This window comes from Sus scrofa, chromosome 15 (assembly GCF_054392235.1).
Source record: "Sus scrofa isolate SSC_HxYL_T2T_F1_AM1 chromosome 15, Sscrofa_HxYL_maternal_Yorkshire_Landrace_v2.0, whole genome shotgun sequence".
Taxonomy (NCBI): Eukaryota; Metazoa; Chordata; class Mammalia; order Artiodactyla; family Suidae; genus Sus; species Sus scrofa.
In genome coordinates this window covers 79209149-79225077 of record NC_139397.1, presented here as the reverse complement: position 1 = coordinate 79225077, position 15929 = coordinate 79209149, and the positions used below count along the sequence as shown (strand labels likewise).

Sequence of the window (15929 nt, the reverse complement as noted above, 5' to 3'; positions counted from 1 at the left end):
TTTGGTGACTAAGTGTCAGCAATAATCTTGCTCTTGTTTCTCCATTTATGAAACCAAGATACACTGTGACCTGGAGAGGACACACTTAACTAGATGTGGAACTTGGCATGCGTGAATTTTATTAGCAGCCTAGGTTATCCACAAATCGCAAAGACATAATCTTGATAATGTTCCAGGATTCTGTTATTAACCTCTTATCTCGTCTACCCACTAAAAATCTCATAGAAAGATAAAAGAAATTTAATAACATTGCTACACCATTACATGGAAAGAAACATCACAATTACTCAAAGGAAGACATGTCAAGAATCCTTTCATGTTTTAATATTAAAGTGTGCCTTGTCTCTGTAGGGTAGATGAAGTGTATTCTGTATTGAAGGCAAAAGGATAGCCTAAAAGGTCTTTCACAGGCATTTTAAATTTCTGGCCAAGCTCCTTAGGTCCCTATAGGACTGTCTTACTCTTGCTGCTCACGGAAAGCACCAAGGAACAGATGCATTACAGTTTGTGACAGGAGAACAGCCTGTAGATTCCGCCTACTCCCTCCAGTCCATCTGGGAGGTGGGTGAGATAGGGAGCCCAGAGCGGGAGGCTCTCCTGGGAATCCCTGGGGGTACCGTGGTTATTGGTGCTTCATTTTCAGTAGATGGCACTGTGTCTATTGTGATAAGCAAAAAGAGAGTCGAGGTGGGAAATCTAATTGTTTCTAGAGAAAGCATACTGCATTGGGGAATGCATGGTATATATACATAGCACCCTCTTTGGAGCTCAAGGAACTTTATGATTTATTATTCTGGCTCAGATTCAGGGCTGTGGTAGAGCCCAGGGCCATTCTATAAGAGATATCATTGGGATAAGAATAAATCACTCTGAATGTTCATCTGCTTTGCCATCCAAACACATATATCAGTACCTGTACTCTATCTATGCCTGGATCCTGCCCTTGCCCCCTACTTCCTGGCCCAGTGCACTGGATTCCCCTTTACCTGAAACAGAAAGCTCTGTTACCTCGGTTTCTGTCCAGCATAAAGGAATCCTCCACCCCCAGAATCAAGGTAACTAGATCCGTTTCTGACACGTTGATGGTCCTATGTAGCAGAAACTGGTAGTTGCCCATCCATGTTTTTTCCTTTATAATAACCATCTAACTAATTTTTCTCTCTTCTGAGTGCTTTCCCACTTAAAACTGGGAGGAGAGCCTCTAGCTTGCTTCTTAGCAAATGAACTCTAAACACATTATGGAGAATGGAGTAGATGAAAAGAGGCTCTGTGAGTCTAGCACTATGCTATGCACTTAATAGAATACTCTTTTATTCCTTATTATAATCTTGTTGTAGGTGCTATGCTACCCATTTTGTAGATGAGAAAACTGAAGCTCAGAAAACTTAAGCAACCTTCCTAAAATCTCCCTTACTATTGACTGAGCACATGCTGAGATTCTAACCATTAGAGAGGTCTGCTGTGGGATTTCTGGGAAAGGGAAATGCAAGGAGAAATCTCCTATTTCTGTCTCTTGAATGACCTTCTGAATATGACCCCTCAGACTGCATTTTCTTGAGAAAGAAATAGGAGCCGACCTGAGAGGATAAGACAAAAGTCTGAGGATGATGGAGCAGAATAATGGAAAGAACCTGGATCCTTGACGATGTTATGGAGCTCCTGAATTAACCAACCCTCAAACTTCAGATTTACATTTCAGCCCCTTTGAAATATATCTTCTGCTACTTTCAGCCCCCCAAATCCTAACTAATATAACCTAAGACCCTAGCCATAGACAATTAGAAAAACAATTGAGCCAAATGTAGGTCTCCAGAGAGTAACTGCAAGGGAGTCAGGATATGAGAGTCCACCCAGGGACATCTTTGTTGGGTCACATCTAATGAGACCAATTAGATCCTTTTCAGGGGAAGTCTGAAGCTCATTTTATCTCCTTTCTTCCAGAACCTCCCTTCATCTCTCCTCTGTATTGTCAATGTTTTCTGCTTATACTAGCACCTTCTTAAGTACCATTTAAAACTTTCATATTAAAAAATGAACATAACACCTTTATCAAATACCAACATTCTTACATATCATGCTCTAAATAGCTTCTTTCTTTCCCAATCAACTTTTTAAAAGAGTTATCTCCAGTTTCTACCCTTCGAGTAGCTCTTCAACCCAGGGCGGTTTATACCAGCAGTGCTCCAACAGGACATCATCTCTTACAGATATTATGAAATAGTAATAACATAGGGTTATCCAGTGCTGAGTAACAAACAGACCCCAAACTCAGTCCTTTAAAACGGTTGCCACCATTTATCATCTTTCATGATTCAGTGGGTTAACTAAGCACAAGTAGGTAATTCTGTCTTGCATGGCATTGTCTGGAGCTGTGGTCATCTGGTGGTTTGACTGGACTAGAACATCCACTCTGGCTCATTCACATGGCTGCTGGCAGGTGGCATTGGCTCTTGGCTGAGAATGTAGCTAGAAGTCAGTCCTTCTTCTCATGGCGCCTCCAGATGTGGGCTTCCCATAGCATGATCACTGGGTTTTATGAGGGACTGTTTCAAGCCTGTGAAAGTAGAAACTGCCCAATCTTAGAAGTTAACAGTTCCACTTCTGCCACATTTTGTTGGTCAATACAGACAGACACAATCCAGTCCAGATTCAAGGGCAGAGAAATAGATTTCACCTCTCGATGGGACCAAATTAGAAAGACTTTGCAGCAACTTTAAAATGCCATTCTTTTTAATGGTCTTCCTTATTGCTAATTCCAATGAAAATAATACATTTTTAAAATTTATGTGGCATCTCTATTCTTCAAATATTTCATTCTTTCAATTTCCATGACAAGACACTCTCCTGGTTTTCCTGGTACTTCTAGAGCCACTCTCACTTTCTTGTGAAGAATCCTCTTCTTTTCCCAAACTCATAATATTGTTTTTTATTTCTATTTTTATTTTTATTTTGCTTTTTAGGGCTGCATCCACAGCATATAGAGGTTCCCAGACTAGGGGTCCAATCGGAGCTGTAGCCCCTGGCCCATGCCACAGCCACAGCAATGCAGTATCTGTGCATCATCTGCGACCTACACCACAGCTCATGGCAATGCCCCACCCTTAACCCACTGAGCAAGGCCAGGGATTGAACCCACAACTTCATGGTTACTAGTCAGATTCATTTCCACTGCACCATAATGGGAACTCCCATAATATTATTATTTCTTATGATTCCATTACCGCCTTTGGTCCTCTTATATTATTACTTTGTGTTTTTCTATTTATCTTACTGGACATTCTAATAAACTCTCAAGCCTTCCATTACTATCTATATATTAAATATACTCGAGTCTTTACTCATAGCTCATATTGTTTACTAAATTTCCAAACCTAGATATCTCCTCTTTACCAAACATTTCCTATTTCCATGTACCTTATAAGCATCACAAATTCAAAATGTCTAAAATTGAGCTCACTGTATTTTCCCAAATCTTTAATTTCAAAGGCATCTCTCTCTGTGAATAGCATCATAATTCCCTCTGTTACATGATACAGAGAATTAATCATTTTTTACTTTTTTCTTTTGTTCAACCCTATATCCAGTCACCAAAGCTATTTAATATTATCTCTTTAATATCTTCCAAATTTATTAGGTTTCCTACATCTCTTCTCTAGTATTCTAGCACTGAGCTCTAGTTCAGACCACTATCATCTTTCACCTGATTTATTTCGACATCTTTTATCTAGTCTTCTCACGTCCAGATTGGCCTCCTCTTTAATTCATTTTCCACACTGAAGCCAGAGTAGTTTTTAATGGCAATATTACATCATGTTGTGCTCAATTTGGCAGCACATATACTAAAACTGGAACAATTCAGAGAAGACTAGCATGGCCCCTGTGCAAGAATGACTTACAAATTTCTAAAGCATTCCTTATTTTTTACTTTATTGATGGGCACACAATATATAAAGATGTAATTTGCATGACAATAACAGCACGAATGAAGAGAGAGAAGATAAAGCCATTTAGGAGAAAGTTTTTGTATGCTATTGTAATTAAATCAGTATTAATCTGAACTAGATTCTTATAAATTAAGATGTTAATTATAATCTTTATAGCAACCACTAAGAATATAACTCAAAAAAACATAGTAAGAGAATCAGGAAGGGAATTAAAAAAGAAACTATCCTTTTAACACAAAGTACTTAGGGAATTCCCCCTGTGACTCAGACAAGTTGACTAGCATCCATGATGACACAGGTTCAATCCCTAGCCTCTCTCAGTGGGTTAATGATCTGGCATTGCCACAAACTACAGTGTAGGTCACAGACGAGGCTTGCATCTGGCATTTCTGTGGCCAGCAATGGCTGTAGCGTAGGCCAGCAGCTGCAGCTCTGATTTTACCCCTAGCCTTGGAACTTCCAAATGCCACAGGTGCAGCCTTAAAAAGGAAAAAAAAAAAGTGGTCATTAATAGAGGATGGGCCTCTCTCCAAAAAAACTAAGACATATAGAAAACAAGTAGAAAAATAGCAAATATAAACATGAATTTATCAGTAATTTCATTAAATAAAATGGGATTGAATTGAAAGGCAAAGATTAGCAGAATGGATTTAAAAACAAAATCCAACTATATATTCTCTATAAAAGTACACTTTAGATTCAGAGACATAAATTGAAGTATGGGAAAAGGTATACTAGGTAAATAATAACTGAAAGAGACCTAGAATGGCTATACTAATATCAGAAAAAGACTTTAGGACAAAAATTATTACTATAGACTAAGAAGAACATTTGACAGTAACAGAGTTCATCCATCAAGAAGATATAACAAACATATACACACTTAACAACCCCAAACTCAGGAAACAAAAACTAGCAGAATTTAAGGAGAAAATAGGCAATTCAACAATAACAGCTGGAGATTTCTATGTCTTGCTTTCAATAATGAGTAGAACAACTAGACAGATTTTCATGAAGCAAATAGAAGACTTGAACAACGTTATGATTCTATTAACAGACACCTGCAGAACACTCCATTCTACAACTACAAAATACACATTTTCTGAAGTACATGTGGAACATTTACTAGGACAGAACATATGTTACACCATTGAAAAAAGTGTCAATAAATATGAAGTATATGCTCCAACCACAGTGGAATGAAATTAGGAATTAACGGAAAGGAAATTTTGCAAGTTCACAAATATGTAGAAATTAAACCCAATCATAAATAATCAGAGGATCAGAAAAGAATAAGACGGAAATTAGAAAATATTTTGAGATGAATGAAAGTGAAAACACAACATAACAAATATTTTGGGATGCGATGAAAATAGTGCCTAGAGGAAAATTTATAGCTGTGTTGCCTATATTTAAAAAGAAGAACAATCTCACATATATAACCTAAACTTCCACATTAAGAAACGAGAAAATCAACAGAAAACTAAATCTAAGGCAAGCAGGAGGAAGGGAATAACATAGGTTAAAGTGAAAATAAATGAAATAGAGAGTAGAAAGACAAGAGAAAAAATAAAACTGAAATTTGGTTCATTGAAATGATCAACAAAATTGACAAATTTTTAGCTAGACTAATTGAGCAAAAAAAGAGAGAAGATGAAAATAACATCAAATCAGGAGTTCCCGATGTGGTGCAATGGGATCAGTGGCATTTCTGGTGTGCTAGGAGGCAAGTTCAATCCCTGGCAGCAGGTTGGGGACCTGGTATTGCTGTAGCTGCAGCTAAATTGCAACTGCAGCTTGGATCTGATCCCTGGCCCAGGAATTCCATATGCCTTGGGGCAGCCAAAAAAGAAAAAAAAATTAATTAAATTAAATTAAAATTACTAAAATCAGCAACAAAAAAGGGGATATTACTACTAACTTTACCAAAAAAAAAAAAAAAAAAGAGGTGGTATAGACAATGTTTGTATCCCTCAAATTCATATATTTAAATCCTAACACCTAATGTGATGTTTGGAGACAGGGCCTTTGGGAAGTAGTTAGGGATAGATTAAGTCATGAGGGTGGGGTTCTCATGATGAGATTAGTGACCTTAGAAGAAGAAAAAGGTCTCTCTCTCCCTCTCTCTCATCTTCCCTCCCTCTCTTATACCCCTCTCCTAACCCCACCCTAGGTGCATGCAAAGAAAGGCCATGTGAGGACATAGTGAAAAGATGATTGTCCATAAGCCAGGGAGAGAGCTCTCATGAGGAACCAAACCAAATTGTTTTGCACCTTGGTCTTAGGCTTCCTAACCTCCAGATCAATGAAAAATGTATTTCTATTGCTTAAGCTACCCAGTCTATGGGTTTTTTGTTTATTTTTATTTTTGTTTTTTTGTGGCAGTCTGAGATGACTAAGACATAGGCATACAGTGTAGGGCAATGAAGCAGGTAACCCAGATGAAATTCCTAGAAATGTAGAAACTGCAAAAACTGATTAAAGAAAAAATAGAAAAATCTGAAAAGATATATAACAAGTAAATAGCCTAAGGTAGTAATTTGAAAAGTCCCAGCAAAGAAAAACCCAGAATCATATGGCCTCGCTGCCGAATGCTACCAAACATTTAAAAAATAATTATTTTGTTTGTTTGTTTTTGTCTTTTTGTCTTTTCTAGGGCCACTTCCCATGGCATATGAAGGTTCCCAGGCTAGGGGTCGAATCGGAGCTGTAGTCACTGGCCTACGCCAGAGCCATAGCAATGTGGGATCTGAGCCACGTCCGCAACCTACACCACAGCTCACGGCAACACCGGATCCTTAACCCACTGAGCAAGGCCAGGGATCGAACCTGCAACCTCATGGTTCCTAGTCGGATTCATTAACCACTGTGCCACGACAGGAACTACAAAAAAGAATTATTCTTAAATGCCAGCTTTGTTGAAATGCAAAAATTTTATTAACTATAAGCAAAAAAGAAGAAAAGTTAGGACCAATTCCTCAGAAGCTTTTACAATAATGAAAAAGGAGGGAACCCTTTCTAATTCATTATTCGTGGCCAGTATTCCTTGATATCAAAGCAAAACAAGGACATTGCAAGAAAATTACAGAACAATATCCTTATAAATACAGATACAAAACTCCTCAACCAAATACATACTAGCAGACTGAATCCAGCAAAAGACATAAAAGAATTTTATAACATTGCCAAATGGGATTTATACTTGGTTCAACATAAGAAAATCAATCGGTATAATATACTGTATTAATAAGCCAAAGGGAGAAAACCCGCATGATCATGTCAAGAGGCAGAAAAAGCACTTGACAAAATTCAGCATCTTTTCATGATAAAAACAAACAAAAACCACTCAACAAAACCTCCACAGCTAACATAGTACTTAACGATGAAAGATTAGAAGTACATAGGATGCACAGAAATGAATCTGGAAGTCTATGCACCAAGAGGATGCCTGTGGCAATCTTGGGATGGTGGCAATCAACGATGGTGATCTTTACCTATGTTTCCTTTCTTTGCTTTTGTTTCTGTTTTTATAACCACATTATTGAGCTATAACTCACATACCATGCATTCCACCTATTTAAAATGTACAACTCGATGATTTTTAGTATATGCAATCATTGCCACTAACAAATTCCAGAACATTTTCGTTTCTCCAAAAAGAAACCTCATACCCATGGGAAGTCACTCCATATTTCCCTCTCTCCAAACCCTGACAACCGTTCATCTACTTTCTGTTTGTATGGATGTACCTATTCTGGGCATATACCATATAAATATCATACAGTATGTGACTTTTGTGTCTGACTTCTTTCATGGAGCATAATATTTTCAAGGTCCATCTGTATTGTAGCATGTATCATCACATTCCTTTTTTATGACTGAATACTGTTTTGTAGTATGGAAGTCCCGGATTTTGTATATCCATTCAGCAGTTGATGATTATTTGTGTTGTTTCTACTTCTTGGCTATTTTTACTAATGTTGCTATGAACATTAATGAACATTTTGTGTAGACATGTTTTCATTTTTCTTGGAATATACTGTGTATTTACTATTATAAGAAACCACCAAACAATTTCCAAAATGTTTATACATTTTACATTGCCATCAGCCATGTGTGAAAGTTCTCATTGTTCTACATCCTCACCAACATTTTGTTTGATTAGTCTTTTAAATTTTTACTTTTCTGTTGGTTGTGTAATAGTATCTCATTGTGGGTTTAATTTGCATTTTCCTGATGACTAATGATGTTGAGTACTTTTTCATGTGCTTATTGATTAAAGTGTCTTTTCAAAACTTGTCCACTTAGAAATTGGATTAATTTTCTTTTTGATACTGATTTATAGAGGTTTTTATATATTCTGAATAGAAGTCCTTGTGAATATTTCTACCCATCTGTGGCTTGCCTTTTCATCTTCTAACTTTGAGTCAAGCTCTCCTATTAGATTCCATACATTGAGCAGGCCTGAAGCTTTGTCATCTATCCCCCATCCCCACTTCCTGTGAAACCACTAAAAAATGAAATATCATTATCACCAGAATTTGACACACATGCCTAAGGCAAAAGCCATCTTTAGTGTTTCCTTACCTTCTAAGAGTTCTGTATTCATTTCACTTTTTGGCTTCTTAGAATCTTTGCTTTCTTGGCAGCTCAATGATGCATTTGAAAGTTTTGTTGGTTTGTTTCTCTTTTTATATATTTTATATGACAATGTTATTGCTTTCAGCGGGAGGATTGAAGTTTCCCTTGTAGCCAGCATTAGCCATGTGATAGGGTTCTGGCCAATAAGGTAGAATAGGAAGTCTGCTGGCAATGATCCTTCCTTCTTCCTTCTGCTTTGAATACTGATATAAAACCCAGGGATGTGGCCATAATTTTTAATTCATGAAGTGATAAAATAACAGATTTGCCAAGAATGGCAAAATGGAAGGAAAATAGGAACTCTAAACAGTGACAACATCATGAGCTGTGGCACCAACCCTAGATGTGTTACTCTAAATGTCTTAGCTTTTTAAATGTTATAAACCCTAATTTGTCTAAACTACAGTAAGTTAGTTGGGTTTTTGGTTACTTGCCATCAGAAGTTAATCATTTTAGAGAAATAATACTTACACATTCATTCATCCATCCAATCAATAAGCATGTGTTAAACACATACTGAGTGCCAGACACTGCTTATAGCAGAATTTGTCAATATGGATTATATTGTTATTTGAGAGTGTTTTAAAAATTTGTGGAAAGGTTTTTATAGTGTCACAATAACTGGGGGCTACTACAATTTAAGAAGTTGATACTGGAAATACAATATTTCTTAAAACGCATGGGGCAGTCTCATGCAGTAAAAATTGTCCCATATCCTGCATACTTTTTGACACTGACCAAGACATACATTTAGGTGAAAATGAAGTTTTCATTAACTGAACTTAGAACCTAACTCTGTTTTACAAACAAAGGCCAAATATTTTCTGTATATTTAATAAATTCAAACGTTCTAGGAATATTTTGCAGTAGAATCAGTGTAAATGAGGACGCTATAAGAGTAGCAATGCTGCATATGGTTTTCGAGTCTTCAGTTATAACACACCTGTATCAGTCTGCATTTATAGCGTCCTCATTTACACTGATTCTACATATAGGTGCAAGCATCTGACTATGTTATTATGTCTACCAGTCACATCCAGACATTTACAAATTAAAGTATGTGCTGTTTTATCATAAACAACTTTACTTTTATTACTCCTTTACATTACAATTAGGCATTGTGTTCCCTTTTTTGAAATTAGGTTCATATGTATGTTATATTAATTTAAGTATTAATTTAGTCTAGTAATTTAGTGACTAATGAATTGTAAGCAGGTTTTCAAAAATATCTATCATAAAAAAGGGAGTCAAGCTTTGATAGAGTTGAGAATTACTGGCTTTAATGGTAATTTCATAATAGTCACCCCATATCTATAAGAAATTGTTAAGTAGCATTTAATATTTCTTAGATGACAAAATGTCTAAAGACAAAGAAAACTCCTGGTTGTTCGGAAAACTTGACCCTCAGCAGGATTTACTGCTTGTAGATTTTAAGTCTGTGAGTTTAAACGTATGGCTATTTGACGCAGATCACAGAATTTCCTTCCCCTCTACCAACTTCCCCCATTCCTGCTGGAAATGCTGTGAAATCATCCTTCCAAGAATTTGACTTTACGTCTCTTGAAGTGTGATGCTTTCCTTTGAAGGGAGAACACAAGGAGGACTTATTGACTTAGACAAAGAATGATGAGTGAAGTGTGACTTGGCTAAGATCATGCAGAAGATAGTGAGTGTGAAGGGCTAGGATGCAAGTCCAAATTGTCTCACTCCCGAGGCTAAATAAATTTTAATCCACTAGTATATGTTTCATATGTTGAGAAAAAAACCTTGGGGTGGAGGGGGTGGAGCTGGAGACAAGAGTATCTGTGTATCATCAGGAAGAGTTCTCTCCTCTTTGAGCTTAAAGCATTTTAAAAAGTAGCTCTTACTTCCATATGAACACCTCTCATTGACCCTTCTCTTTTTCTAAGTGAGGAGAGTGAAAAAAGGAAAAATCTCAAAGGTCACAGAAATATTTATTGACAAGGAGGGAATCATCTTCCTGACATTCTAGCCTGGCTTCTTTAATATAATAAAGGGAATCAGTGTTTACCTCTTATTATGACTTTAAAGTGTCCTTTTTAGCCTTTTTTTTTACATTCAGTCCCCTATACCTTCATCACCACCCCCATTAGTTTACCCTTATCTCTCTTACTGGGTATAAGAAGGTTTCTTCCCTCTTTATTTTCACTTTTATTATTTTTTTGCCTTTTAAGGGCCACGCCCATGGCCTATGGAGGTTCTCAGGCTAAGGGTCCAATTAGGAGCTGTAGCTGCTGGCCTACACCACAGCCACAGCAACGCCAGATCCAAGCCACATCTGTGACCTACACTACAGCTCACAGCAACGCCAGATCCTTAACCTGCTGAATGAGGACAGGGATCGAACACGAGTCCTCATAGATGCTACTTGGGTTCGTTAATTCCTGAGCCATGGTGGAAACACCTCTTCCCTCTTTAATTGGGATTGCTCCTTTTGGCTCTACCAGATACATTTTGTGTAAGAGAATTATTAAAATCAGATGAGAGATTTTAAACACAGTGTGACACTTGGACTAGCCTAACTCTTGGGCAAGTGTCTGAAGCTCCCTGCAGTCTAGTTCATCATAGCTTCATATCTGCAATTATTTGTGCTTTATAAATACCCATGAGAAGGTTATAACATCCCAGATATTAGTGGAGTCTATAAAGCTACCTGAAATTTTAGGTGGAGGATAAAGGGATATGAGATGGACCAGCTCTACTAAGAATCCAAGAGTTTTGGCAATGTGGAGTTTTTCCTGTTTTGCCTGTGAAAATAGCCTGAAGCTAAAACATGAAAACTCGTGGAGGTATGGGGTGAAATGCAAGGCAGAAAAGTAAAAAATGGAAAAGAACAAGAATATATGTGATATGCATTTTGTAATTAAGAATGTAAAGAGGAGTATTCAAATGGTATTGCTATGAAGTGATACTGCCATGTTATCAAGCAGGATAATTTTGGCTGCCAGTGATAGAAAACTCAACCAAAGGTGAAAATTATTAGGACAATTTTTCCTCAACTGACATCAGTCTGGAAGTAGGTGATCCCCAGTTGATCTGGAAGCTCATGGTGTAGTCAAGTGTCTGGGCTCTTCTGATCATTCTTCTGGGCCATCCTCAGCATGTTGACCAAGTCCCCCTTTGTGGTCACACAGTGACCACTGTACCTCCGGGCACAAAAATCTCACACATCAGCTATAATTTGTACCTAAAGCAGAAAGGAAATAGGAATGAGCAAAAGGAGACTTTTTCTTTTCATGCCTTTCTCCTATCTGATAAAATATTCTCTTCCTAAAGTTCTCAACAGAGCAGAACTTGGTGACATGCCTCTAGTCCAATCACATCAAAAAGAAATGGGATTGACATAATGATTTAAACCAATCATAATTCTTGTCCCGAGGCTAGACTTATTACTGCAAGAGAGAAGATAGAAAGACCAGTGGGTAGACAAACATCAGAGTCTGTTACATAAATAAACACACACACATGTATACATATACACATATAAATATACACAGGCACACACTTGCAAGTAAAGCACTTTATACATTAACCTCAATTTCAATGTTGTTTTAAAAAATCTTAATATACTTTCTAGATTTTTGTTTCTGTTTTCGGTGCACGTAGAGTTATCTCTTTAAAACTACTGCAGGATAGTCCATAGTATGAATGTACCATTATTTAAGTAGTCATTCCCTAACTGGTGGTTGTTTGTGTTACCATTTTCTTTTTAAACCCTCCCAATATGGACTCTGGCTCATGGTCATGATTACTGGATAAGCTGGGTGATTTAAGCATGTTTCATACCAACTGTGATTCTTTTATTTGGTTCAGCTCAATTCAAAAGTACTCAAAATACATTAAATGAACAACTACTGTATTCCAGGTACTAGACTTAATATGAGGAATACAAAGACTAGTAATATACAATTCCTGGCATCAAATAGCTTATAGTCTAAGAGGGAAGACTTATTACATAGCTAAGTACAAAGATAGAGGTGCATGCTATTATGGGCATTCAGAAGAAGAGCATTTAGTTCAAACTGGGGATTTAGATCAGTATTCCAGAAAGAACATTTCAGCTGATTCTTGAAGGTCAATCCATAGTACTCAAATCAAGAAAAGTGAAAAGGAATTCTAGACAGAAAACACAGTGTATTCAAAGATGCAGGAATTGAAAGAGCATAGCATATGGTTGTGTTAGACAGTAGTGGTGAGAGAGCTTACTGAGTATGTTTCACTATAGTCATACCAGCTTCATCAAAACTCTAGTAATATCTCTAGTACAAAACTGCTCAAATGTATGTAATATAAGGCAGGCTATTGCCATTATGCTTTAATACTCTACTACAGGTACTAGCTAGCTATATAAAGAACAACAAAAAGGTAAGAAATATAGCATAGAAGAAACAAACTATTAGAACTAATATGGAGTTTTCACAAGGTTGACAGACACATAACTGTACTAAAAAATCAATTCCCTTTACTCTCAATAACCAAATAAAAATATTTTTAAAATAATGCCATTCTTTTTTTTTGCAAAAAAAAAATTAAGTATCTTAAAAGAAATCAAAATATTTTGTTGAAATTAATCACTTGACCAAGAATACACAAGACATCCATGGACAAAATTTTTAAATCTCTTAAAAAATTTTTATTTATGTATTTATTTTTATTTTTACAGCTACACCTGCAGCATATGGAAGTTCCTAGGCTAGGGGTTGAATCAGAGCTGCGCTGCAGACCCACACAACAACCACAGCAATGCAGGATCCCAGCCACATCTGTGACCTATACCACAGTTTATGGCAACCCTGGATCCTTAACCCACTGAGCAAGGCCAGGGATCAAACCCACATCCTTATAGATACTATGTCATGTTCTTAATCCACTGAGCCACAGCGAGAACTCCAAAATTTTTAAATCTTAATGAAAGGCATAGATATGATTTTAATACATGAAAAGAATTCATATTTTCAAACTTCATATTTTAAAGATACAGTTCTCCCCAAGTTAATCAATAGATTTAATGCAGTTCATCAAAATTCCAGTTGGAGTTTGTGAGAAAATTTATGCTCTAAAGTTTATATGGACAAGTAATGTCCTTAGATACTTATATTGCCTTCTAAAAATAGGATAAAATTTTATAATACTAAAATATACTTAAAATAATAGTAATAGAGAGCAGGATGATATTTACATGAATGAGGAATTGGAAAGAAATGAATACCCACTAGTAGTGTTTTAGAACAACAATTTATCATAGTGTTAGATGCCGTGAAATTATAATAGCTGATAGAAGACTCTATACAGCTGTTGCATCTGAATCTAGTGTTGAGTCTGAAATCTCTGTAGGTCAGACAGACCAGCAGTTGGAAAGGAAAGCTAGGTGTGAATGACGGCACAGACAAACTGGAACTGGTGGGAACAAACTGGACCCACAGGCGAAGTAGAACCAATGCCTGTCTCTCGTTCCCTTCAATCTCAACACTGTAAGATCACCAAGAGAAAGTAGCACCTTTCACCATGGAGCTGTCCATGAACCTGGGGCAGAACTTGGAGAAGATTTGACAGGAGCTGGAGAGTTGAATGTCTGGGTTGATGTAACAAGGTGAGCTAGCAGATCAGTGACAGTATCTGTAAGATGTCACTGTATCGTTGATCTTCAGATCACTAAAAAAGAAAGAAAAAGAAAAGCTACCCTTTCATTTTTCACTTTTCAAATATCACACAAAATGTCTTGGCGAACCCTAAGTCAGAACCATACAGAAAATAGAATTACAGGAAATGTGCTTCCAGCGTAGCTAATGTGACACAGTACCAAGCCACCACAGCAATGGTGGTTTGGTTCAAGAACAGAGACAAAAGAGAACAGAAGTGAGTGCCAGGGACATGCATATGTGGGAACTTAATAGACGGTAAAGACCAACTGGCTATAGGCACATAAAACTGGATGTTTATATAATACAACAAAAAAGATGGAGCTCATGTAGGTTTAAGAATAAATACAATTGTAAACTAAGAGTAAAATATAAGAGGACATCGTTGTGGCTTAGAAGAAAGGATGGATTGCCTATACAAAACTTCCAAAGCACAAATCGTAAAGCAAAATTTTTTTAAAAAGTAAATGAATTGATTACATTTAATTTGAGGCTTTCTCTTGAACAAAGAATACCTTGGACAAGTTAGATGACCAAGTATGAAGTGTAAAAATTTTAAGAAACTAATATCTAACATATTTAGTAGGTAAAGATCAAGTACAAATCAAAATGAAAATACAGCAAGCTCAGGGGAAAATAGGACAATGGATATCATCATAGCATGAATTTCCCCAAAATAGAGTCTGAGGCCAAGGTTTATGTGCTACTATATTATTAAGGATTTCAATCCCACAGAACAGGAATGAGGGAAGGGCAAGTAAAGAAAGAAATAGAGGAGTTCCCATCGTGGTGCCGTGGAAACAAATCTGACTAGGAACCATGAGGTTGTGGGTTCGATCCCTGGCCTTGCTCAGTGGGTTAAGGATCCAGCGTTGCCATGAGCTGTGGTGAAGGTCGCAGATGCGGCTTGGATCTGGTGTTGCTGTGGCGGTGGTGTAGGCCAGCGGCTGTAGCTCCAATTGGACCCCTAGCCTGGGAACCTCCATATGCCGTGGGTGCAGCCCTAAAAAGCAAAAAAAGAGAGAAAGAGAGACTATTTATTTATACATATACAGTCATAGTTTCCTACTTTATTCAGTGAGTTACAGTCCTTTACACTCATTAATTATTCTTATGCTCAGATTTTTCCCAATTTAGCCAGTGAACACCCCTTTAAGCTGGCTTCTGCATCTTTTTTTTTTTAATTTGCTCTTTATTTTTTTAATACAATTTTGAAAGATTACTTTCCCTTTATAGTTTTTACAAAATATTGGCTATATTCACCATATTGTATAATATGTCTTTGAGCCTGTCTTGCACCCAATAGTTCATGTACCCCACTCCCTTTCCCCTCTACTACCTGCTCACACACTGGTAATCACTAGTTTGTTCTCTATAAGTCTGCTTCTTTTTTGTTATATTCACTAGTTTGTTGTATTTTTTAGATTCCAAAAATAAGTGATATCATACAGTATATGTGTTTCTCTGACCTATTTCACTTAGCATAATCCCCTCCAAGTCCACCCACGTTGCTGCAAATGGCAAATTTTCTTTTCAATGACTGAGAAATATTCCAGTGTGTATGTGTATCACATCTTCTTTATTCACTCATCTGTTAGTGGACACAGGTTGTTTCCATATCTTGGCAACTGTAAATAGTGCTGTTATGAACATTGCAGTATGGGTATCTTTTCAAATTAGTAGT

At 36.9% G+C, this 15929-nt stretch overlaps 1 protein-coding gene, 1 long non-coding RNA gene and 1 other non-coding gene across 3 annotated transcripts in view; 2 read left to right on the top strand and 1 right to left on the bottom strand.

Annotated features, from left to right (window-relative positions):
• Positions 1-15929, top strand: part of LOC146395931 (uncharacterized) — a 53390-nt gene that overhangs the window by 26448 nt on the left and 11013 nt on the right. The window lies entirely within an intron of this gene.
• Positions 3816-3922, top strand: LOC146395933 (U6 spliceosomal RNA). The gene has a single exon (XR_014830658.1). It is a non-coding gene; the product is annotated as a U6 spliceosomal RNA (small nuclear RNA).
• Positions 9846-14258, bottom strand: LOC146395932 (uncharacterized). The gene is made up of 2 exons (XR_014830497.1): positions 14104-14258; positions 9846-11793 (listed from the first exon to the last, which is right to left on the bottom strand). It is a non-coding gene; the product is annotated as an uncharacterized LOC146395932 (long non-coding RNA).